Raw genomic sequence first — 26,980 nt, forward strand, 5'->3', positions numbered from 1 at the left:
AGTGTAAAGTGGAAATTTCAAAGCCAAAGCAGGAGCCAATGAACTGGAGGCAGAGAAGAAGCCTAATGGGGAGGGGAGACGAATGGACCAAAGAGAGAAATGAAACCAAAAGAACAGAAAAAACTTCCACTGAAGGCAAAAAGAAAAGAAAAGAAAGGGAAGCACTGGCTGTAGGGTAGTTGAAAGAGAGGTTGTTAAGAGGGGTGATAGTCAAAGAAAACCTCCAGTCTTTGATATTTTTGCAAGAGGATTTAAAATGATCAGCCGTCAAGCTTTTTCAAATGGAGAGAAGTGCTGTTATTTGTCACGTTCTTTTAAAGCTGTGATGATGATGATGCTCTTCGCAGGCAGAAGGCTTTTTACGTGATTACAGCAGAAATGAGCGATAATAAAAAACTGGCCAAACTGCAGCAATCAGTCATTTCATCTTCAAGAACTTTGAATTAAAAAGTTTATTTTTCAAACAAGAGACTTTTGTTTTTACTTGGAATCAATGTTTATGTGCTAGTGTGAGAAATGCTTAGCATTAACCATAAGTTATTTTTCTGAACTGTTTCCACTCTCAGGGGTATTTTTGAGCAAAAGCAACAACACAGACTGAACCAACAGAGCAATAATCTGATTGGATGTCCAGTTTAAATACAAACAAAGCAGAAAATGACTGCACAATAAGTCATCAACAGTAACCCATTTTTAAACTGTAAGGCTGTTGCCAACTCTTGACGCGTTGTGCAACACGCTGACATATGTTACCAGCTTAAGTGGCTAATACAGTTTATGACTTACTGCTCACACATGTGGACAGCTTTACTGCCTCTGCCATGTCTGCAGAAGGGCTATAACTCACAACTCTGAGGGATTTATGAGGTGTGCTCATGTGTGGACTTCATATTCTGCAACAAGTCTAAAGCGATATTATTCCTTCGTGCATTTTTATGTTCATTTTGTCGTCGGCGAAGAGGAACTTTGTCAAACCTCATTTGGACATGGCTCATTGAGTTGAGAGGTATTTTATGCTGGATTACACACTTAAAGGTGCTTTCCCACACTGGTGTTTTTGTGTGCACATGAATAAGCACTTCTTTTTAAAATGTGGATCTAAATTTACGTGTTACCCATGCGTAAAGGCGTTTTCTTCTTTGTTTAAAAGTGTGTGTTAAAACGGCAGCAGTGTTAGGTTTAACAAGAAATGTAGTTTTGGTTTATATTTCGACTGAAATTCTTTTAAATTTGAGTCTAGATTTGGTCATAGAGCAGACTTTATTGTTCCCACAGTGGGGAAATCCCCTTGTTACTGAAGCACCAACACTTAAGAGGATAATTTGAAGAACAACAACAACAAAGGTACATGCTTGTACACATAGGCAGTAAGCTAGTATTGTAACCTTTGACCACAAAAAAATTATAAAACACAAATAAAAACGGAATAACTTGGATTCCAGCCCTATGCAGCATACTGTAAGGGACACAGCCATTATAGGTAAATCTGGCATTGAACGAGTATTGAACACATACTGAGTATTGGATTGGTGTTATTGTGTAACTGAGTTATACACTCTTACTGCAGAGGGTATGAAAGGTCTACGGTAGCGATCTGTTTTACATCTGGAATGTCTCAGTCTGCCTCTGAAGGAGCTGTCCATGGTCTCCACAGTGGAATGCAGTGGGTGGGAGGGTTTTTTAAGATGGTGGTCATCTTTGCCAGCATCCTCCTTTCACACGTCTCCTCAACTGAATCCAGTGGTCAACCCAGAACCGAGCTAGCTTTGTGAACTAGCTTGTTCAGTCTATTCCTGTTTTGGTCAGAGCTGCCTGCACCCCAACAGACCACAGCAGAGTGGATAACAGAGCCAACAACAGAGTGATAAAAGGATTTTAGCAGCTTGGAATTACCTCTGAAGGATCTCGGCTTCCTCAGGCGGTGGAGGCGGCTTATACAGAGCATCGGTGTTGTTGGACCAGTTCAGTTTGCTGTTGAAATGAACACCCAGGAACTTAAAGGTATCCACCACCTCAGTGTCTGCTCCCTGGATGTTTACTGGTGAGTGAGGGGCGGTGTTTCTCTGGAAGTCAGTCACCATTTCCTTTGTCTTCTTGGCGTTCAAGCAAAGCTGGTTACGCTCACACCAGTCCACAAAGTCCATGATGTTTGACCTGCACTTCTGGACATTCCCCTCAGGCACACAGCAGACAATGACCGAGTCATCAGAGAACTTCTGGAGGTGGCCGCTGTTGGTGTTGTAGGTGAAGCCCGAGGTGTAGAAGGTGAAGCGAAAGGGAGAGAGCACTGTACCCTGTGGAGCTCCAGTACTGCACACAACCACTTCAGACATAGAGTTGTGCAGCCTCACGTACTTTGGCCTGTAGGTGAGGTAGTTGCATGCAGTTAGATGTTCGTCCACTCCTGCACCCCTCATCTTCTGCTGCAGTAGACATGGCTGGATAGTGTTGAAGACACTTGAGAAGTTAAAAACATGATTCTTACAGTGCTCTCGAGTTGAGTCAGTGCCCTGGCGATGTAGGTAGATGAGCGCATCCTCCACTCCCATGTTATGTTTATATGCAAATCAGGTGTCTGATGTTATGTTTATATTTATTCATTTAGCAGACGCTTTTATCCAAAGCGACTTACAGTTTATAACCTATAGGGCATGTTGTGATCTGTGGGGGAAACCGGAGTACCCGAAGGAAACCCACGCATGCATGGGGAGAACGCGCAACTCCACGCAGAAAGGCTGCAGCCGAGTTTTCGAACCTGCAGCCTTCATGCTGCGATGCATCAGTGTGAATTGAAAAATTCCTCAAGAGAGGAACCTGATGATATCTAAAAACAAAAGGAAACGATGGTGGAAAAAGGAGTGAAATCTGGTAATCAGTATCATAACACAGATCTACTAATCAGCTGAAGTCTGGTGTGTGCTGCTGATGTTAAATTAACACTCACTGTGACGGGCTTTTGTTCAGGGTTCTTAACTGATAAGTTAATATGCAAATAATAAAAGATAAACTCAACTTGACTGAGTAAATTTATGATTCTTTCTTTTCATTATGAAACGTACCTCAAGCAGGAATAATATCTCATTTTTTTGGGAAAATTCAGAATATTGAGGAACATCCATCTTTGTTTTGTTTATAAAAAGAAACTTCAGTGCATATTATTATAAGGCAGCCATCACTGAGAGGAGCTGCTACCTTTGTTCCAGTCTCACTGATTGAACCGTGGCTCTGGTTCTGCTCTGGCAGCCCAGCACAGTTCCTGTTTAAAAAGACAAGAGTCATCACAGCACCCAATGACTCAGCAGTTCTTCCTTTGCTTTCTTCCATCACAGTTATCCGATAGACCCAGTATGTTCAAACATATTCTATTTTCAGGTGAAATGCTCTACAGATTCTAGATTTTTTTGTCCCAAAACGCTGAATAATATTCAAAATGGGAACATTTTGTGCTTATAGGGGATTATTATTTTAAAATGAATTATATTTAAAACAGATCTCAAAAGAATTTATAATAAATTAAAGTTGTAAGACGAGCTTTTCAAGGTGGTTCAGATTAGCTTTGCACTAAGTCTGGGTGAATGTTTAAAGTGGTAGTGTGTAGTTTCCTGACACTTGGGGGCAGTACATACATTTCTGGGTAGTTTTACACCACATCACTTTGACTGTTGCTAATTTAAAGACAGTAAATGTTGTTACCTGTGGAGCAGAAAGCATGCAACCTTGACGTGACTCCTCAGACAGTTAATTCCATCGAGAGAATGAAATGCTGATAGTAGTTTTCTGGCACTGTAGTTTCTGGATCTGCTCAGGGTCCTGCACCTGCCGATGACATCATCATACTACGGCAATACCGCTTGGCCAAAATATACTGCATCTCATTTTTGATTCTGTTCTTTCACATATGTTTTAGAAAGAGTTTAGCAGTTTTTGTTATTAAATTGACGTTTCTTGCTACCTAAATGTTTTTGAATGTGGTACTGTAACTTCCGTAAGTCAGACGTCCAGCAAATCATCTAGAACAGCGGTACTCGGTAGGTGTATTTGTGGCCCCCGACCCCCCCCCCCCCCCCATTTGTCAGACGAGCTGGAGGGGTAGGGACAGCGCAGGTAAGCAGTGCTCTTTTATTATACATGCTTGTGTGTAGAACCGCCAGCAAACCTCTCTACACCAGGTCATATTGTTGAGACCTTTGAGTAATCCTGATCTAGAGTTAGACCATCAACAGGCGCAGGACCCCGAGCCAACATGGCGTCTAATATGGCGTCCCCTAAATGCTAGACCAATGTACTTTAGACCCAATTTTTATGGTTATGTGTTACGAAGCTGCCAATATTTGACTTCAACAACTACATTTATTCATTTTCAACATTTTTTTGGATATTTCCAGACATGAAGGGTAAAAATAAACTTTTCATAGCCTTAAATTATTTAGCATTTCAGCAACAGAGTTGGTATAAATATATATTTGGTTCAGTGTAAATGACAGAAGGATCAGTAGTCCGGGTGACTAATCGCCCTTCGTGTATGACTGGTTGAGTCTAGGCTACCCAGACTGCTGGAGCTGATTTTGGCTTAAGCACAGGTCCTTTCTGGACCCTTTTAACATGTTGAAGTTGCTTGTGGGTGTTAAGAACTGAGATCTACAAAAGATCATGATTTAATATTGATTTATATTACATTATTATGTTTGTGTTCTCATTTGTTTTATCGCTGTATGTAAATCTTTATCTCTGTATGTTTATATTGTAAATACTTATGGATTATCTTTTGTTAACTAATGTCATGTGGTTTAATTCAACCAATGAGATTGCTGTCAGTGACGCATAAAAGATGACGTGACAGAATAAACCAGGTCTTCCCTGGTTGAGAAGCTAAGCAGTGATGTGGCTGTATTAGTTCCTCTGTCCGCACGATTGATGACTCTGCTAACAGTGGGTATTTGTGCAGAAGTTCCCAGAATATCTCACCTCTCAAATTATCTGGTGCCATTAAATTCCTGGACTCACTTCTTCTGACTCACACTTTTCTCTGTAAGTCTTATTTATTTATTTATTTTGGTTATGCTTCATAGTTTCTGTCTCATTCCCTGAGTTTCACTCACTGTCTCATGTTCTCCTCCTCTGTGACTGTAGAACACAAAACCTCATTATGTTGGCGTCATTGACTCATAAAGAGAAACTAAATCATAAAGGTTATGGTTTAAGGAAAATACAGCAAGTACATATTCAGTAAGGGCCTTTTGTACTGAAGGCAAAAATCCAAAAACATGGAGAAAAGAATATGAAAAAAATCAAACTTATTGCAGCAGGGTTTATAGTGTATTGAGGAACTAATGCCATTAAGTATTTTATTTTATCCCCATTGTTCATTCAAATACTAACATCTGAAACTATCCTGGATTTTTAAAAAGGCGTCATTAAAACTTTTTTAATGTTTTCTTTCTATTATAAAATATTTTGTACCAAGTGTGTGTCCTGGAGCTACATAATAAATGGACTCATTTTACCCAATGTCTGTTCCACTGCAGACATTTTTACTTGCAGGACTAAGGTGCAGGTGTGCTAACAAGGGCTGCATTCCATTTAGAGGAGGTCAGTTATTAACTAGCATGCACAACTGTAGGAGAGGAATGCAGCCCTTGTTAATGCATAACTCAAAATGTCCGTCATGAAATGAATGAATTGGACTAAAAATAGCTCAGATTGTTGGTCTGTGTAATGTTCAAGTCACAGTTAAGGTGTGTAAAAGTGTAAAACTGACTAACTTCTGGATAAGAATTAATTGTATTTTCTACAGTCTCATGTGTCCCAGAGCTGTCAGTCTTTAGATAAGTATAGTGACACCACACATTATCCCAATGTAAACATTTAGAGTTTTTAATAAAACAACTTTGACAAATCAAGTTGAACTTACGAGACAAGAGTCTAGTTTTAGTTCATAAAGCAAAATAACCATTTTACAGCAGAAATCTGCCGTTCTCAGTGGGGTGAAAGCAAATTGGGAGTATAAATATATTATTAAGAGCTGTACTTCTGCACACATGCAAATTAGTGGGAAAGCAAAAGCTCCTTTAAATGGAACCCTGCCATCATTAACACAACCATCTAACTACTAGGAAACAGAATTGCTTGCATGGCTGAAAATGTGTTGTTATGCCTGCATGGTAATAACATTCAGATATTTTCAATTCACATGTAAAACCATTATTATTTAATCATATTTGAGGCTGGTCGACATGAGGCAAATTAGAAATTTGCGGTGGAACACCAGATTGGTTCCCTGTTCCTACGGGAGAGTTTAGCTTATAGATGTACGTTGCTATGCTCCTTCATTCTTTATTAAATAACAATTGTCCTATCTAGTAAATTTACACATACTGGGTACTTGGTACAAACATTTCAGTTCAAACGTTTCAAGACAAAATTTCCTAAAGTGACGATTTGTACTTTCCCTGGGAATAGGGGGCAGTACATACCCACATCATTGTAAGCAAGCTGTATTTTGTGTTTGAGTAAGACCTTACCAATGGATGGCCATTAGGGTCAAAAATCCCTGGGAGAGCAACTTTCAGCAACATGACAAGCACATCAGACTCTCTTTCATCACTGGCAATGAGTGAAGAGGTAAATGTGTAAAACAATGTTTATGTACAGCAAAAATGTTGTAACCGTTTGTTACAAATCAGTAAATGTGTTTTGTCCTCACAGGCAACTGTAGAAGGAAACATTGCATCGCTCAGAGACTTAGACCCGCTCCCATGTATTTTAGACCCGATTTATATGGTTATGTTACAAAGTGGCCAATATATTTTAACATTTGGGCATCAATTAATTAATTTTCAACAACATTTAGATGGAATTTAGATGGAATCTTCCAGGGTGGTGCTCCCCCCTATCTGGCCACGCTCCTGAACAGACATTCCCCATCACGCGCTCTGCGCTCCTATGACCAAGGCCTGCTCGTTGTCCCTCGTTCTAGGTGTCGTACTCGCGGGGACCGGGCTTTCTCAGTCCTAGCACCTTCACTATGGAACCAGTTGCCACCCTCAGTTAGGCTGTCCCCATCTCTGCCAGTCTTCAAGAGTCGCCTAAAAACCCACCGCCTCCGCTTGGCGTTTCCTGAACATGTTTGAATTAAGCCCTCTTTTATGTTGATTTAATCTCACAGTTTTCATTGGTTCACTTTTTCCCTTGTTTTACACATTTGTCTTCTACTAGAATGTTTCACCTTTTTTTGTAATTTGTAATCTGTAATTTGAATTGCTTTTATTTTCTGATTTATTCACTTTATTTAACTTTGTACTGTACCATGTTCAGCGCCTTGGGCTTCCTGACAGGGTTGCGGAAGGCGCTTTATAAATAAAGCTTTGATTGATTGATTGATTGGATATTTTCAGAGATTAAAAGTAAAAACTATACATTGCCACTTTAAATTTATTTCAATTGTTGTTTCAAATTTAATTGTTTTAGATTTTTAAAACTGTTAAATTTGCCTTTTGCTGTTTCAACAAAAATATCCACAAATATTTTTAGAATTTTGGAAAATTGAGAGCCTCAGCGATATATTGAAATAACGATTTATGAAATAAATAATTCTTAATGGCTTTAAAATATGTCTTAATTAAAGAAGATGAATAATGATTTATTAAGAAGGGTGGGGGGTTGGTCTTTCTTGGTGGGTCCAGTGGGGTGGCCAAAACTTTTCCAGGGATGGCCATAGACCCCCATGGCCACCCCTCGGGAACACCCCTGTCTTTCAAACACACAGCAGAGCTCAGACCCCAGTCAATTTGCAAATGATAAACTTAAGTCATGCAACTGCAACAAACTAGATTCAAATGTATATAAATGAAATTATGCTCAAAAATATCTTAATATTATTAAAACCATCTCTTAAAGTATTGGAGAATTCTGGTTATAAAGTGATAGCAAGATTGAGGAAAAAAGGACCACAATGTCAGGGCCATGGTGTTGACACAGGCAAAAAAAAAAAAATCTTTCAATATATAGGAGTCCAAACAGCACAGAGCCACAGCAGTATGTTTGAGGATTGTAATGTGTTGTTGAGGGGGCAGCTAGAGTGATCCAGCTCAGGTGAAGCTTCACAGAGTGATGAAGGAGAGTAGTCTAGCTGTCCTGGGGGCTTTAGGTGTCTATGAAGAGTGCAAATTGTCAACATGGCAGCGCCCGCTGTTAATCTGAGCCAGAAGCAGGTGGTGATGTCACTGAAGCTGCAGAAATCCAATAAACATTTAATTGAAACTTATTAAACATGAAAAATATTTTCAGTGGCAAATTGTTAGTTCAATCAGGTTTTATCTACAGTATTTTAACAGAGTGGATGTTTGACTATTGTTTCTTTTATCTGGTGCCCCAAATAAATAAATACAAATAAAATAATAACGGTCTTTTACCTGCTCTTCCTACCTGTAACTTTATGTAGGTCAGGCCGCACTTAACAAGTCACCTCATGTCAGCTATGGCCAGAGGAGAAAGGTTAACTGATCACATTCTCATTCCACTCGACCCATCACATGGAAATATCAGAGCTGACGGGACCAAGTTCTGCTTGAGAAAAGCCAAATATGAACTTCTTTTGGGAAAAGCAAATCAAAAATCAAATTCAGTTTTCCAGGAGGCTTGTTGATGAATTTTCAAGTTTGTTTCATGCTGCAGTGTTTATTCAGAGCCAAAAATCACAGAAACACAAAGTTTTGTCAATTTGAAGCAAATGTTTTTGGGAGTTCAATTTAAAGGACGCAGCAGTGTTTTGCTTTCAAAGCACTTTTTCAATCATCTGCTCATCAACTTGATAAAAACAAGAAGCCATGTAGAATCACGTTTTCCAGCCTTTAACATGGAAGGATCAAAAAGACATTCTGCATAAAAAACAACTTTGAAATGCAGTTTTGACACAAACAGACGAGCAGATTAACACAGATCTCAAGCGATAGGAAAACTGCAAAACGCAAGTCCCAAAACAGCACCCAGAAGATTAAAGCAACAAATAATTTACTGAAACTAAAATAATAATAATAAAACGAGTTTGCATGCTCCAGTGAAACCAATATGTATCTGTAATCAGAAGCAGAAGAACGTCGAGTCAACCTAATTACAGGCCGTGTAATGAACCACCTGCTGGGAGACTATGCTGCTGTGTGCACTGGGCCAGAAATGCTGTGTACTCATATTGTACGCTAACAAACAGCCCCTCTTTCTCGTTTGTGCACACAAATCCTGTCCCTTATTAATTAAACTCAAACTCAGAAAGGATTTTAAGACCCTGACACTAGAGCAAACCCCTGCTGACATAAATGTAAAGCTGGCCGAGCACAAAATTCTTCAAAAACTACAAAGAAAAACAGAAAAAGTCTGAACCGACACAATTCACACACATTTCAGATTTATATGAATTGATGCTAATGATATTTAGAAAGTAAACGTCCATTCATGCTCAGACTTGTTCACACCGAAACACACATACACACACCATCTCCCACCACCCATCTAACCTTTTATCTCTAGATGATGAATGTTGGCTGTAAAGGAGCCTGCCTTAGACAATGTTGCCAATTTTCTCCTTTGATGGCTCTGAAATTCTAACAGAGATTTTTCTGAACTTTCAATTAATCATCCTGGACAGTGTCCACTCAACCAGCAGAGCTGAACACAAAGGCCAGATCTATTCCCAGACACGCACCGACACACTGACATGAAATGTTCATTATATGCACACACACACACACACACACACACGCACGCACGCACGCACGCACGCACGCACACAGTGTGATGCTAAAGAAGCAGCGACACAGAAGCTTGGCTGCCTAATTTTGCCTGCAAGACCCAATATGTAAAGATTGACTCTGTGAAGGTGAGCGATGGTGGGGAATTATTTTAGAGTTGGCTTCTACACTTAAAATAATTAGTCTACACGTGATAAATAATTGTGTGTAGGAGCCACTAATGCATGCAAAGTAAAATGCACAAGAAACGAATAGAATAGAATAGAATAGAATGGAATAGAATAGCAGATTGACATAATTTGTAATGTTCACAACAGGAGCAAAAATAATACAAAAATAAAGAAGTATAATATATGAAACCTAAAGAGTAAGTCACCCCAAATCAGCTTTTTTTCCCCCCTGATAAACTGTATAAATGTGTGTCCAATCATGCTGCAGACACGTGTAGTCATTAGTTTTTGCACTTTGGTGGATTTTTGTTAAATTTTCAATTTTCTGCCTAAAAATGCCAGTGTTGTGTTGTTGTCAGGTAAAAACTCTGCACTGCAGTTGAATTTAAATCTGCCATTGCTATTGTCTAAGAGGTACCCTAGAATGTTAGCTGGTACGATATGATGTCATAGTGTCGTTGTGAGCCTGTGTGTGTGTGTGTGTGTGTGTGTGTGTGTGTGTGTGTGTGTGTGTGTGTGTGTGTGTGTGTGTGTGTGTGTGTGTGTGTGTGTGTGTGTGTGTGTGTGTGTGTGTGTGTGTGTGAATTTGTTAGCGGCTCTGCCCTCTCAGTCTGCTAGGCAACAGCATTTGTTGCATTTTTCAAACAGGAAGTGGGAGAGAAGTGATACTCTGATGGGGTGACTTGCTCTTTAAAGTCAAACTGCTTTTGCCAAGACAAACCAGTAGAAAGTACTGAAAACGTACTTACAGTTTACTACAGCATAATTATATACAACTCATAAATAAAAGTTCAGACTGGGTTGTCTTATTTATAGTAACTTGCCTTCAATGCTGCAATGGCAAATCTGCAAAACAAGCTAGATTAGAGTGTGTTTCATGTCTCTTAAAGAGCAAGTCAATCCCTACCAGAGTCTAACTCTACTCCCACTTGATGTTTGAATAATGCAACACATGCTGTTGCCTGGCAGACCGAGAGGGCGGAGCCGCTAACAAATACACACACACACTCAGGCTCACGACAGCATTGTGACATCATAATGTACCAGTTTACATCATAGCATACTTCTTAGCCAATAGCGGTGGCAGATTTAAATTAAAATACAGTGCAGAGTTTTTACCTGACAACGGCACAACACTGCCAGTTTTAGGCAGAATATTTAAATTTTAACTAAGATGCACTGAAGTTTCAAATTATTGACGACACATGTCTGCAGCACAATTAGACACTCGTTTATTTAGTTTATCAGCAAAAAAAAGTTTATTTGGGGGTGACTTGCTCTTTAACAACGTTCTAACAGTGTGAATACTTTGTTTGAAAAAAAAAACATAAAAAATGAATGAAGTGATTCTGTTGCATTTGTCTGAATACCTTAGCCAATAACAAGGCTTGGTCTGACACCAATGATTGGACAATCTAGTCATCTGTCTCAGTGGTCCACCATACTTCAACATTTACCTGGGTTCTACACTTATTACGTGCTCCCACTTGTTGCAAGAAAACACCATTGGTGTGAGTTTCTCTGCTCAATAACATTAGAGAAGAAAGAGCCGGCTGCTACCACTTCAACTTTTGGACAAACTACCAGAGTCCCCAAGAGAAAAACACCATTTGGAGTTGTGGAAAACAAAGGATGTTTGGTCAGAGCGACTGGTGTTTAGCGCTTTCTCGTCTTACGGTGGCAAGGTGCATTCTCGTATAATTGGGACGTGGCCGCTAGGGACAATAGCCGAAGAGAGGCGTGAGATTACTGTGACCGTGTTTGTGTAACAAGCTAGCTTGTTTTGCTGATTTGCTGTTGTAACTTTAAGTGCACGCTACGTTGTGAGCATTGGTGGCTCCAACACATAATTACCTATCTGTGTACGTATTATTTTAAGTGCAGTCTATTTACCTGCTTTTGTCAAGTACGGTTAACTAATCAGATTTTACAGGTGTAAGAACGCAGAGCTGAGTTCAGTCTAATGGAGACATTTAATGTAGCTCTCTTCACGACAACACAGACGCAGGTCGGTTCTTTGAAACGGGCGTTTATTACTTGGGCTCCTTGGCTTCACCGTTACATCAATACGCCATGAGAACTGATCACGAGTGAACAATACAGACCAATTAGCAACTTTATAGTACACATATTAAGTCCAAACATGAATAAAACATTTCTCAAATGACAAATACCTCGTTGGCTGCTTGTCCTGAAAAGAGGTCCTTAAGTCCTTGTGTTGCACTTTCCTTCAGTAAACCTTTAGCTTAAATCGCTTCATGAGAGACATCTGCTCCCTCACAGTCCATGAAAAGGTCTCGTGTACTCTAGTTAAGGGTATTCTCGCGAGACACTAGCTCTTACACCTTACACATGTACATTTAAAATAAATACATTTCAACACAACTATATATTCATGAAATTATGTAGCTTATTACAATCAGTCACCTACATCATTAAATCTACACAGAACATTTTAACAGCATTTACATTTAATACTCCCATGCATATTAAGTTTATTCTGACACACTGTTGAGATTCAGTCAAGTCTATAATTTAAACAACAATTAAATCAAAATCGAATCCATGGAAGAGAGGCGGTGCTGAAAAAGTAATTCAAAAACAAACAGATGAAACATACAGAAGTACCGCACCAGCTGTTTCCTGGAAACTTTATTATAACTAATGGAGTGTCTCAGAACTGGGCCATTTAGATTCATATGTCTGTAGGCTGCATTCACCTGCATATGTTGCCGTAATAAACAAACAAAAAATAAATAGGACTGAGTAGCAGAGCTAACACACATCTCCACAATATGCTAGTGTCTTAAGAAGAAAGCAGCTGTAAGAAAAACAACTTGTGTTTTTGTGTTGCTGCTAACACGGAACACCCAAAGTGAGCCCAAGGAGTTCAGCTAATGATTTATTGGTAATTAATAATAAGTTAAAGTGAAATTCAAATGTGTTGATTGCAGGTTTGGACAAAAAGTGTTGTTGAAAGGGTTTTGCTGGGCTGCTGATGGTTAGTGAATACAGAATCAGACAGGAATTTTGGGTTTTCATGAGCTGTTTGCCAAAATCATCAATATTAGAAACAATAAAAGGCTTGAACTACTTCAGTTGTGTGTAATGAATCTAATATATATGAAAGTCTAATGTTTATCAGTACATTACAGAAAATAATGAACTTTATCACAATATGCTAATTTTTTGAGAAGGACCTGTACTTGCCAAGGATGGGAAAAGGGTAAAGAACCGGGTTGCACACTTGGACTTGTTTCACGTTAGTGCTTTAAACTGAAACACGTTTCATTTAGTTTGCCCATGACAACTGCCACATGAAACTTTTGAGGTTTTCGTTCTAAATGAAAGAATTAGGAGCTGATGGGAGACTTTAATAAGAACTAAGAGGATTTTCTGATTTCTGGGGCCCACCGTCAGAATGACCTGTCTTTGAGAATCAATTTCCCAACCATCATCAAAAAGACAGAAAGCTTTGTTAAGAATGGAGGCAAAAAAGTCCTCCAGATGTTTTTTATTTTTTATTTTTCACTACAACCCAGAAGATTATTGGTTGCCCTCCGTTCTCCCTGGATGAGCATTACAATTCCGGCAAAGTGAAAAAAACACAAAAGGGACTCGACCCTCTCCAGACGCCCTTTGTTTCAGCCTACGCCCTCAAGCAGAAGGCTTGGAGAGATTACAACAAGAACAAACAGGCTTAAGAGCATTTCTGCGTCAGCACCATCAGGACCTTAAACAATGCAAATATGCACACTATGAAATTCATTTAATATCTTCATAGTTTAATTTTAGACTGTACCACACCTGAACCTTTCAAATGTCTGATTGTTAATGAGCAGCGACTGCTGTTTAACTGCCTCTATTCTATCATTTCCATTATGGGACAAACATTATTTTCAGTCCCAAGGCTGTCCCACTGAGTTTGTGATTACATTATGCTCTATGTGGCCTCACCGTAAATTAAACGTGTCTGAAAAGTCTCATCCAAACCAAATCAGGATGATTCCAAGTGAAAATGCGCAAATTGTTTTTCAATTTTGTCTCCAACTAGTCTCCAATAATCCCAAATGTTACGTCCCCGACAGGTGTTGGTAAAAAGCGAAGGAGGGGGTAACATAAGAAAGATGACGGTGGAGTTTCAAATGGTTTTATTTAGCATAGCATAGCATAGTTTATTTATATAGCACATTTAAAATGCAACACGGGAGCTGCCCAAAGTGCTGCACAGGCTAAAACAAAACACACCCATTACAAGGAGCTAAAACAAAGGATAAAAATCTCAATTAAAAGCAGAGAAAACATGAATACTAAGAGCACATTAAAACAATGACACAATAAAACACTAAAACGAGTCACTGTCTAAAAGCCAAAGTGTAAAAGTGGGTCTTTAAACGAGATTTAAAAACCGCCAGAGATGGAGCCTGCCGAACTCCAATGGGCAATGAGTTCCATAGCTTTGGGGCAGCATGGACAAATGCTCGATCACCCCGCGATTTGAGTCTCATCCGCGGCGTGTGCAGCAGCAAAAGGTCAGCCGACCTCAACGAGCGGGTGGGCACATATGGAGTGAGAAGGGCAGAGAGGTAGGAAGGTGCCAGGTCATTTGTAATGAAAGGTTCTAAAAACGAGCAAACAGATGGCGCATTATAAAGATAATGCCAAAAACAAACAGAACTCTCTAAAAGGTTAACATTAAAAATTATCAACTATAAAAACACCTGGTAAAACCCTATAAGTTTTACCGAACCGTAGGTGTCCTTAAAAAGCCGAAGTTGATAAGTCTAAAACAGTATACTGACTAAAACACCTGGTAAAAACTTATTTTAAAAAGCTTTACCACAACAAAGGTGTTTAAAACCAAAGTCAGTAAGATAGCACCAAACCAAGTTAACCTTTAGAAAACGAACACACAAAAGATCCCACTGGATCACTCAGAGTAAAAACTGCTACAGTTAAAACTCATCCGAACGAAAGGGGTTGAAACCAAACAAAAACCGGAAGGACAGCAGAACCCCTGCACTGCTGCCTCCCAGACTTCTTCTTCTTCTTTTGGTGTTTTATTGGCGGTTGGCAAACAGCGAATGGTGCATTACCGCCACCAACTAGTGTGGAGTGTGGTCTGGAACAGCGCTCACAAAACAAAACCAAACAGGGGAAAAAAAAAAAAAACTCAAAGTCTCCCAAACACCCTTATCTCTTTCAAAAACCGAAATAAAATCTGAAAACAGTCACTTTTTGAATTCTGTCTCAATAAATCAACACGATCCAGTTTCACTTTCATCCGACTAAGATTGTGAACCATTGTCCTTCTTTCCACCTGATATTTCTGACATTGTAATATAACATGATCTATAGTTTCGTCTTCTCCACAATAATCACATTTCCCTGTATTATGTTTCCCTATCATGAATAATGTATTGTTTAACCAAGTATGTCCAAACCTTAGTCTACCAATGGTCACCTCCTCTCTCCTACTCCTTCCAGTGTTTCTCATATCTCCTACACTTCTTTGAATTTTATACAACCATCTTCCCCTCCTTTCCTCCTCCCATTGTTTTTGCCATTTTGCCTCCCAGACTGCTGAAGGCACAGCCTTTTTATACAGGTGTTGGCTCATCAGGAAGATTCAGCTCAGCTGTGCTCCTCAGCAGCCCGGGAGAGAGAAGGAGGAGGGGCAGTGTCAGGCTTAGGCCTAGTCCACACGTAGCCGGGTTTTGAAAAAAACGAATATCCGCCCCTCCAAAAACTTGCATCCACACCACCTCGTTTAAAAAAGAAACTCTGTCCACACGTACCCGGATAAATACGTTGTTAAGGACATGCCAGACCTGTAGGCGGCAGTACTTCCCCCGTTCTTAACCTCGTCCTTCGTCTGTGGTCTTCCGCAAGGAGCAGTAATTCCGCTTGCAAAAACAAACAAGCAAAAAGCGCTTGGACAATTGATAAAGCGAGCGCAGCGCTGAGGGCATCCATGATGTCGGCTAGTGTAAACACAGGTCGCACACGTGATGTCAGCATTTTTATGTCACGGAAAGTGACGTTGCGGACCTTAAAACTCCGGTTTTGTCCGTCCACACGCAGACACCCAAAACGGAGAAAACGCAGATCTTCACTTTGGCCGGAGTTTTTAAAAAGATACGTTTTCGTGTGAAAAAACTCCGGTTTCGTGTGGATGACAGGTCAAAACGTAGAAAAATATCTACGTTTTGGCAGATCCCCGGCTACGTGTGGACAGGGCCTCATTCACTAGGGCTGGGTGATCCTGGCTCCTGCTCTTCACTGGCCAGACTGGCAACCGTAACACCAAACAACAAGACACTGCATGGCTTCAGTGTGATCGTTGTAATCAAGGCTAAACAATCGATGAAGGAACCTTTTTTTTAACAGGCAGAGTAGATGTCACAGAAGACCCACGAATCACCTTTCACAGCTACCCATTTACTCAGAAAACGGGGTTTTGCAAAGTTTTTAGAGTGTTGGTTTGACCGTCTCATTGATACATTTTGTGATGAGCTCTTTATACCTCCTAAAGTCAGGTGTTCTTTATGAGATAGATCCTGTAAATGTCTGACAGCTGCCACATCTGGTGATTTCCCTGAGTTTCAAGTTTAACTGAACAAAGTCTCATCCGTTCCTGGCTGATCAGTTGGCCTTGAGAGCTCAGACTCTAGATCACGGTGCAAACTGCTCCTAAAAACCAAAGGGATCAGATTTTATGCATCACTTGTGTTTTATCTGCTTCCTGACAATCCTGTAGCTGTTTAATGCAAAAGAGCAACGTAAAAGTACAAACTAGAGTTATCCAGCTAGCTTTGGACAAAAGTGTCTGCTAAATACATAAAGATAAACATAAACATAAACATCCATAGGGACCTTCTGGCTTTGTGCTGGTCCTTCTTTACAGCTGCATCTTGTATCGTTTGTGTTTTCTTGTGAGTGTGCGTCTTTGTGGATGAAGACAGAGGTTGAGAGAGTCAAGTAAACAAAATCCTTTTTCTTTTTTTCCACAAACCCCTTGTGAGAAATGTTGCCCTGAAAGTCCGCAGCCAAAGCTCAGTCAAAGCTTCACAAATACTTTTATATAAATACTGACCGTCCAGTGCAGGAGGCATAAAGCAACAATCTAAACTATTATTCTGCCTTGTTCCAGAACATGTCTTTGCTATGCACTAATAGAAAGCATCCTTATTTATCTGCAACGATTAATTTCACACTTAAACCACCTATCCAAAATTGTGAATATTACTTATGATCTGTCAAGATAAATAATTTAACATAAAAAATGCAACTAGTAGCAAACAATAACAGCAATAACAAATGATGGTAAAAAAAAAGAGAAACTGACTGAAGTATTTTCATATGCAGACAACAAAATGGATCAGCTCAGTCACCTTGGACACCCAAAGAGTGAGAGCAACATTAGGGAGTGTGAGAATATTGATAAGAGCGCAGTAGAGAAAACTCCAGTGGAGCTCGAGAGATGAATGGAGAGCAGAGAGAGAAGCATTCAGGCATACGGCCTTCATTCAGTTGGAACACGACTTCATAAAGAGCACTTGATTTTTTTTTCTGGGCTCCATTACTACAACTCAGGCTATTAGCCGGTCTGTTGATTAATGCTCCAACCTGTGACTAAAAGCCAGGAGAACTGCAGCGGTGGTACAGGAGAGTGAAATCAATATTTAAACTGTTTAAACAGTGTGAGGGATGCAGTTCCATCTTGCAGAGCCTAATCTGAGTGAGAAGTGAATGTGTGTGTTAGTGGGATGGGAACTCCATTTGCAATTACTGAGCACTTTATTATGAGCAGCAAATGGGTACATAGAGCCTACTGTTACTCTTAAAAATTTCAATTTACGTTGACTATTTGCATAGAAAATATTAGTTTGTAACTGTAAATCACAATGTAGAATGTATTTACAAAATAATCTTCTAACAACGCAACGCAATCTATTGACTTTTATTGAAATCACAATATGGGTAATACTGCTCCCAATAAATGAGTCAGGCAATCAATCCATCAGTCAATCTAGCCAAAACCTTGACTATCATCCAGAGTTTGAGTCTGAGGCTTGAGCTGCACTTGTGTTGTACAAACAAAAACTTGTCTGAACTTAGCTCTGAATTGCTTTGGGGGGGCATATTATGCAAAACTCACCGTTTGTGCTGCCATGTGGGTCTCTCCTGCCTCTATAAACACGCTAAACCATTTTCTGAGTGTTTGGTTTTGGAATTATATGCCTAAAACAGGCTGTTTCAAAACATTTGTTTTAGTGATGTCACAAGTGGGGAAACTGGCATAAAGCCCCCTTTCGCCTGTCGATGCTGGAGGAGCAGCAGCTCTACTACGAGCCTCTCCCAGATATCTGAGATTCTCAGCTTATTGACCCTTTGCACGTGACGTCACGCCACTCATGTGACCGCCCCCTTCGCCATGATGGATGGCAAAAAGGCAGTTTACATCCGTTGGAACTCCAGTGAAGCTAGTCAAAATAAGCCAGTTTGTAGCCATTTATCGCTTTTATTTAGTTGATTTGACAGTAAAATTGTTTTAGCTTGCTGCGTTGTTGGCTGCACCAACAGACAAGGATGTAAACTCAACTCGTTTTGTTTTTTTAATAACTTTGATGGAGACTGAGGGCGGAGGTGAACTACAGTGATCAATCAAGCTGACTAGCAGTCCTCAGATTAGCAGTGAACATGTTTTTACCGGGTAAGATTAACGTTCATTTATTTCACGAGGAAGACAGGGACAAGGATAAATGTGATGTGTTTATACTTGTTATTGATAATCCTGATGGATGGTATTTCACCACGGAGGATGCGCGCTGTCCACTGTACTGTAAAGCGAGATAATTATTAACAATATTAAAGCTCCGATGTATGATTACGTGTGTAAAAATTCAGTTTATTATTTATATGAGCGTCGCCGTTCAGAGATCTTCTCATTCCGGTGTGAGAGCAGCAGCTGAACCCGGTAACACCACCAGCAACAGAAGCTGGTAGGGATCCGGTGTCGGTACAAGATCTGCTCGGGTGCAAGATCAGCTCGGGGTCCGTCGACTGCCGATGACGTCAAAGTAGTTGATTGGCTGAACATGAACCTTATGGAATTACGTAATCACGTTACGTTGTTATCAGGTTACGTTGTTATCAGGTTACGTTGTTATCAGGTTATGTTGGTCCAGGCAAATCTTTCTTTTGGAAAGATGGACAACTTTTACAAAGAAATCCATCATTACCTCTTTGAAAATACACTTTTAGCATAGAGCTGCATGTATATTAGGGCTGAACGATTAACTGCATGTGCAATTAAATTGCGATGTGACAAAAGGAGATTTTCTAATCGCAAAGGCTGCAATTTGGCAGCGAGTGGTTAGCGCAGTGCTAATATACGTGGTAAAACCAGTAGGAATGCTTATGCTAATATCACAGATTACATTATTACAAATTATGAATTAGAAACGTGCCAAATGATTACATTTGGAGTCTAATGGAAAGTAAAACTACCATCAATCAAATAAGTACAGACAGGTATTTTAGTAAAGCCAGAAAACTTTTAACTCCAGAGTTTTGGCTAGCAGCTATGAGCGTAACTGAACTACGCATGAACAAGACGTCAAAAACTAAACACAGAATACTTCAATAAACGGGACACACTTCTTTCCTGCAAATACAATTTCACAGGTGTTGCTAATACCATATGATCCTTCAAGGGATGTGCTCAAAGAGGAGTTCAACATTATGAATACAATATAGTGTTTTATTTTACAAATACCATTATAAAAACAAACTTACATCGTAAGAAACATTGTTTTAATAACGAAACTGCTACATTTTTTCCAACAGTATAGATGTGTAGTGTATTTTGTCCGAGTGGGTTTGCCGTACTTTGACGTCATCGGCAGTCGAAGGACCCCGAGCCGATCTTGCAGCCGAGCAGATCCTGTACCGACACGGGACTTTTAAAAAATCAGCTTTGGTGTAAAGTGAAACGCTGTTTATAACATAATGTTATAAATCCAGCGGGGTGAATTTAGGCAAAGTCAGCAACATGTTTACATCGGTGAACAGTTGCAGAGAGAACGTAAGCTAACACTGGTAAGCTAGTTAACATACCTCTCTCTCTATGAGCCCCGGCTAGATGCGCTACTTCTTCTGATAACTGAACTGGGCATGAACTAGTTGAAGGAATGCTGGAGGAGTTTGTTTTGATCGCAAAAACAATTTCAGGCTCTACTTTTCCCTTTGTTTTGTACTCTTGTCACTCACTGTTTACATGCTTTTGCCGTCCAGCATGGTGGACCCACGTGATTAGGTGACGTCAGTGCAAAGGGTCAATAGCAGCCTGAGCGGGGAGGGGTGCCCATGGCTAGCTCCAACTTGTTTTCTCAAAGTGGCAGAGCCCTGAAACGGCTCATCCTGGAAAGTACTACAATTATTTTTGCAAAGTATTTCACGAACACAATGTTTTGAATCGAGCATTGTATTTTGACCCCGGTTTCACACTGGAAGCATCAGCGGCACTAAAAAGCAGCGGACCGGTTTACTTACGAACTTCAAAGCGGTCCTTTTCACACTGGGAGAGTCTTAGCAGCGGCACCTAGCACGTATGCCTGCTTGACCACCGCACTTCTGCTTTCTGGCTCTTTTGCTTCACAGCAGGAAGAGCAATCCATGGAGACCCGGGTCCACTTGTTATAAAACTTTATTTTAGATCAGCTTTAAAATAAGACTTGAGCTGTTTAGTAGCTCAGTGGCCTAGTGGTAGAGTATCCGCCATGGGACTGGGAGATCGGGGTTCGATTCCCGGTCGGGTTAAAAATGGAACCCAATGCCTCCCTGCTTGACACTCAGCTTTAAGAGGTTGGATTGGGGGGGTTTAAACCTCCAAACAGTTCCCAAGCGCAGCCACCGCTGCAGCTCACTGCTCCCCTCCATGGGGATGGGTCAAATGCGGAGATGAATTTCACCAGTGTGTGATGATGACTGTGGGACTTGTTTTGCTTATGTCACCCTATTCTTTCAAACACATGGTGTTTTTATTTATTTGCAAATAGACACATGTCCATTATAACATACACACACATGTACACCCCACAAACATTATGTCAAGCTGAATAACACACAGTGACAGTTTGGTGAAATTGCTCCTATAAATCATTTGTCAGACTGGTGTAAATTCTATCTGCCATCCGTGCGAGCACTTATGACTGTCCCCAAAGCCACACACGCTCATTCTGTCAGTGATATTGGACCACACTGACAAATTCTCCTTCATAAACACATTTAACCTCAAATGTCAGGTATTTACATGCTCATATTGTGGAGTATTTAGCTCTTAAACACAAAACCTTTATTTTTACTGATTTAATTTATGTTTCCACCTTTGTACCTTCAGGGGTTTGCAAAGCTATTTGCATTTGTTTAATACGTCTTTTAAAAGTAGACCTTCAACTACAGAAAAACAGTCCTAGCGCCTGACTTGTTTGGCTTTTAGTCCAAACATTTGCCGGGACCAAACCTCTCACATTTACTTGATCAACTGGGTGTTTATATTAAAATAATGGCAGACATCAAGTTCTTGCATAACCACCTCGTTGTTAATGCATGTTTGCTCTTCAGTTTACCAGGCTAACGTTTAGACATCTTTCCTATTTAATTGTGAGGAAGAATTGTCAGAGCTGACAGAGATTTGGAGATTTTCCTCAGGAAATACTTGACAAACATCTCACCAAGTTTCATAAAATGTCAAATTCAAATTAAAACTTCTGTTTTTCCTGACAAAAGTCCCCTCTGGGCCTTGTCTGACCAATCATCTGTTAAACACCCAAAGCACCACATTTTTAATTGTGATAAAGTTTGCCAAAAGCGGGTCTGAAAATGTGACGACTGTTTTCTAACGTTTTCGAGATTGCGTTGTTCCAAATCACCAGTGAAGGATTTAAAACTTAATCATTATTATCTTCTGCCATGTTGGCTCATTTTGTAGTCTATACCACAGACATCATTTACATAGATGCAACATGGACTGGAACTGCCTATTGGATCTGCCGTATAGTGGCCACCATCTTTGATGGGTCTCCTTTTGCCTCCAGTGCATTTACTTCTACTGAGGAAGATGCTTACGCAACAAAAAAACACATTTACTGTGCTTTTTTTTTTTTTTTTTTTTTTTTTTACAAAATCAGACATGTGGTATGACATCATCGTTAAAATATATAGATACAATAAAATGAAAATATATAATCCCATCAGGTAGGCTAGAAAAGTCAATAGTAATCCCGCGTGATCGGTTTTCAATAGCGCACCAGTTGTTGCAACCACAGGCTGCACAGAAAACGGGCCTAGTTGCTCACCCTGCGTTGGCTCCAGTTGGGTTTGGAGAGTGAGGAACCCGTTCAGTGTGTAACACAAGTATTCAAAACCCAAAACGGCTAAAGTATCATTTCAGATGTGACTGATGCAACTGGCTGTCAACAGTGTTTTCCATGTGAGTTCATAACGCAGCTAGTCACTCACTCACTCCCTCACTCACTCAGATCTTTAAAGCCTGCAAAAAATAAATCAGTCAAAAAATAAAAACTGCCAAGATCTCCTCAAAAGTGGCAAAGTATTTCAACATGAACTGAATTAAAAGAAGCTCACACGGTGCCTTCATGTTTCGTTTTTCTTTGTCTCTCTTTCTCCATCACAAACATTCTCTCATTTAAAACTGCAGGAAATGGAGACATGTCATATGTCTTTCTGGTGACATTTGTCACAGAGAAAAGCGGCGCGATCAGGCCTGGGTGCTTTGGCTGGGGGCCCTGCCATCCATCATGGGGACCGGGTGGTAAATGGCTTATGTAATTCTGTTTCAGATGAATGACCATGGAAGGGAGTGTCACCACTAACATTATTGTGATCTATACAGTAGCAGAGAGAGTGGGATGGAAGTGCTTTTGTACTTAAAACACAACGTTCTGCTGTGGTGAAGAAAGAGATGTATATCATTCTGATTTAGGTCAAACTGTTTTTCATGTTTTTAGAACAACTGTCAGGATTAATTAATCTCCGGTGGGTATTTTCTTAATTATTCATTCAAGCTTTTGGTGTGCAAATTGGTTGCGCTATGTGGCTTTGTCTGGGATTTCATAGGACTTAATGTTTCTTGGCAATAAAGTCTTTGCTTAGTTGAGAAGGGAATAAATAAAAGTATCTTTTGAAATCGCTATGTCTTCACTTCCCGAAAACCTTTAGTGACTTTAAGTACTCAACTCCTAAATGTATGTCTATGTAAATTATAAGGAGTTAAGTTTTTTACAGCACAATGCGATTCTGTTTCTTAGATTGAAATCTTTTGAATTGGGATTCTGAGAAAAGGGGATGAACAAATATTATCTTACCTGTTTCAGATGTTAACAACCTCAGTTTGAAGAAACAGAGAATAATTCAGACATTGATGATTTATCTGCTTATCTGGGTGGGGAAAGTTCTGAAAGTAGAAAACTGCCATACAAATTTCAAATGACAGAATCAGAAATTTGATTTTATTTGTAACAAAGGTTTGTGGTTTAGTTTGTAAAACAAAGTAAAAATTTGGCTGCATTTACTGTTTAACGCCTGAAACACGACAGTTGCAAAGCGGATTGCTCATTAAGTTCGGGCGCTGCCCGCCGCTCCTCTGTTCACATCAGGCGAGAATTTTCAACGAGCGCTTTTGCTCACGCCTACTGTTTTCCAAATCCCCTCACCCCACCCCGTGCCCTTGCTCTGTGTGTGTGTGTGTGTGTGTGTGTGTGTGTGTGTGTGTGTAACCAGTTAGCCCTGCTTGTTGATATCAGAACCTGCACTGATCCTGTTGCTGCTTTAAACACCTTATCTTTGCGTAGCCTCATGGAGAAACAATGATGCAAGCAACATCGGGTGAGATACCGGAGGTGGCACAAACCCATTGGTTAGCATTGTGAGGATTGGTTGCTAGTAGCTGTTTTCTTGAACATTTGAAAAGTTTAAAAAAACTTTTACCTCCAGAAAATGTACTGAGGCGGCTCATGAAGATGTTACGATTTTTGAGCTTGCTCAACCAGAGAAAATAATAATAATGATATTTATGACGTGCACCTTCAGAGTGAGAGAGTGGGCGGCTGCGAGCGTCGGCACGGTGCATTCCCTTAATTTTATAGTGAAAACCCAGAGAGGAACACCCACATCCCACTTTGCTGCTGGATATGACAAACCTCCGGAGAAGTGGCGCAGAGTGGTAAAGAGATCTGACAGCAGTCTCACAATAGTGATGTGGCGGTTGCGAACGAACCGGCTCTAAGAGCCGGCTCTTTGAAATGAGCGACGGGAGCCTTCTCGTCATTGGGAGCCGTCCCCGTCCTCTCCCCCCTCCCCTCTTGCTTTGGTGAAAGCTACAGGCGATTGGTCAACATGTGTAACTGCGTGTCCAGACTGTCCACACACAGAGCAGTAGGGGCGGGGAAGAGGGAGGATCAGACTCAGACACACAGCAGAGCACATGCGGGTGGAGGGAGATAAGAGGGAATGAGGAGGAGGAAAAACACGAGCGAGAGAGAGGAGAGTGCGAGGAAGACGGTGAGAAAATGAGCGCCAGCAGTCGGAAAGGGGAGATTTCTTAAAGTGTTCAGTTATTAAATCCATAGAAATGATAAATATTTCATATATTGCATTTTTTTTACATTAGTAAATCATTTTACATATAGTTTAGCATTATTTTGGTTATAAATGTACTCCACGCAACAGAAAATCTGAGGAGCCACTTGGGAGCCGAAAGAGCCGGCTCTTTTTGGTGAGCTGAGCCAAAAGAACCGGCTCTCTAAAAAGAGCCGGAATTCCCATCACTAGCTCACAAGATCAACAAGTATGATTTCATGTGTGCAGATTTCTGATCAGTTAAAATTTAAAGTGTGTTTACTAAACAGACGAGTATCCGGTATGGATAAAGCATTTTTGACGAATACGAGCATGAAACGAGTAAAACTCGTAAATATCTGTAATCGTGCTGAAGGAAAATCTCATTGGATAACTGACTGTCTTCACGCTCTGTGATTGGCCAGTCACATAGAGCGCCCGCCCCTCCCTACACACAAAACTCTGCAGCCGCGAGCTCAGTCCGTCCGGTCCATCCACGCACACACAGACAGTAACGCATCTCTCTGTGCTTGCTTCACTGTTGCTCACGTTTCTTCAGTACTCCCTAGGTTTTCCTCAGCTCGCCTGTTTTTCGGTTGAATATTTAAAGTGATATTTTTCGTAACTTACGTGGTGCATTTGACAAGACAGAGCTGATGTGCTGTGTCAGTCACTGCCTCCGCTCAGGTGTTTTTTTTTTAACTCTCCCTCTCCCTCTATCTCTCTCCCTCACTATCTGTCACACACACACCTTAATCAGCATTGTTTTGTTTAACTTTGTGTGGGGAAAAATGCCATGAACGTTAGAAAAAATCAGTTTAATCAAATTAAAATAAAAAAAATATATAAGGTTGTGTCTGGTTCTAGCATTTCATATTTCCTAGTTCCTACTGCATGGGTTCAGATGTATTAATTCATGCACTTAAATAATAATGTTCTGATTTTCTTGAAAAACTTGTTCTGCAATAGTTCCTTTACTAATGTGATCAAAAATATTTAATCTCAATTCTGAGGCTGCTCTGTAAATATTGTCAAATAAACAATAGTTTATAAATAAACAACTTCTGATCAACCCATATCAATTTCAGCTTTAAAATAATGTTTTGATGTAAACCACACCCACTTCTAGTTAAACCACGCCCACGTCTGAGTTATGTCATGCCCACTCCGAGTACAGGTACAGATAGTGGTGTACTCGCTCATCCCTGGTGTTTAGACTGCTGTTATAAACCTAAAAGTACCATTCTGCTGTTTGTATTTCACCTGATGTAGAAACAAAACCCAAAACTTGGTAATGATGGATTTAAGGCTCTGACTCGGCTCTACGTCTGCTTTTAAGTAAATAAAATTGTGTCCCACCTCTTCCAACAAAACACAGCCAACCTTATTACTATGTTGGTACTGATCAGCCTTGGAGCTTTTAAGATTGTTTATGGCCTCCTTGTTGGATGCGACTGAGTTCATAAAGTAGCAAAAATGCTACTGTACGTTAGCTTTGGCCAGACTTTAAGACCGCCCCCCACCTCTCTGCTTCAGTAGGCTGAAGGAGTGTTACGGCGTCCCGTTTGAGCTGTGACAGCTGGTGCTCATGCATGTTTTCAGTCTCTAAAACCCCATAAAAAGAGGATTTGCACGAAGGAATCGCAACATCTGAAACTTTATAAAAGCTTGCTATGCCCCTGCTGGAACCTCCAGACATGCGCGTGTCTACACTCGACCAGGCCAGCCAAACTGACGTTTTCGGGAACCTTCTGAGTACCTGATCAGAGGTACGGCACGGTAAAAGACCCAGTGCAGTTGGTGGGCTCGCCAAACATACATTCTGCAAAGGCTGAAAGACATAATTATTATTAAGAGGGTAATATATCGGTATTTAAATGTGCATGATTGCATAGGAAAGAAATGCAAAAACATTGTCCAAATGTCATTCATGAAATTTCCCCAGAAAACATTTAGCATTTTACTTTGTGAGGCAGTGCTGTTCCATTCTGGCTGTCAAGGACCACTTTAGGGGATGTTTTGAATATTTTTCTGCTCCAACACCTGGTTCATGGCTGAATTACCTGTTCGGCACGTCTTCAGGATTTCTGCAGAAGCTAGTTAATTATTAAGTGATTCAAATCTGGCGTGTTGGAGCATAAAATAACCTCAGAAACAGAGAGGAATGTGGTCTTTCACGTCAAAGATCGGCCACCACTCTTCTAAAGGATTTGCCAATACAAATCAAACGTACATGCATCTACGTCTACATGTGTAGAACTTTAGATAAAAAAAGAAAACAACAAATAAACATGTATAAAATGTTCAGAATATTGAGCTGCAACCACAAAAATGGATTTATATCACAAGTAGTTGTTAATTTTGATATTAAACGTTTTTTGGCTCACGTGAGCTCACAATGTTAACAGATGAGAATCAAGTCAT

This window comes from Nothobranchius furzeri, chromosome 17 (assembly GCF_043380555.1).
Source record: "Nothobranchius furzeri strain GRZ-AD chromosome 17, NfurGRZ-RIMD1, whole genome shotgun sequence".
NCBI lineage: Eukaryota > Metazoa > Chordata > Actinopteri > Cyprinodontiformes > Nothobranchiidae > Nothobranchius > Nothobranchius furzeri.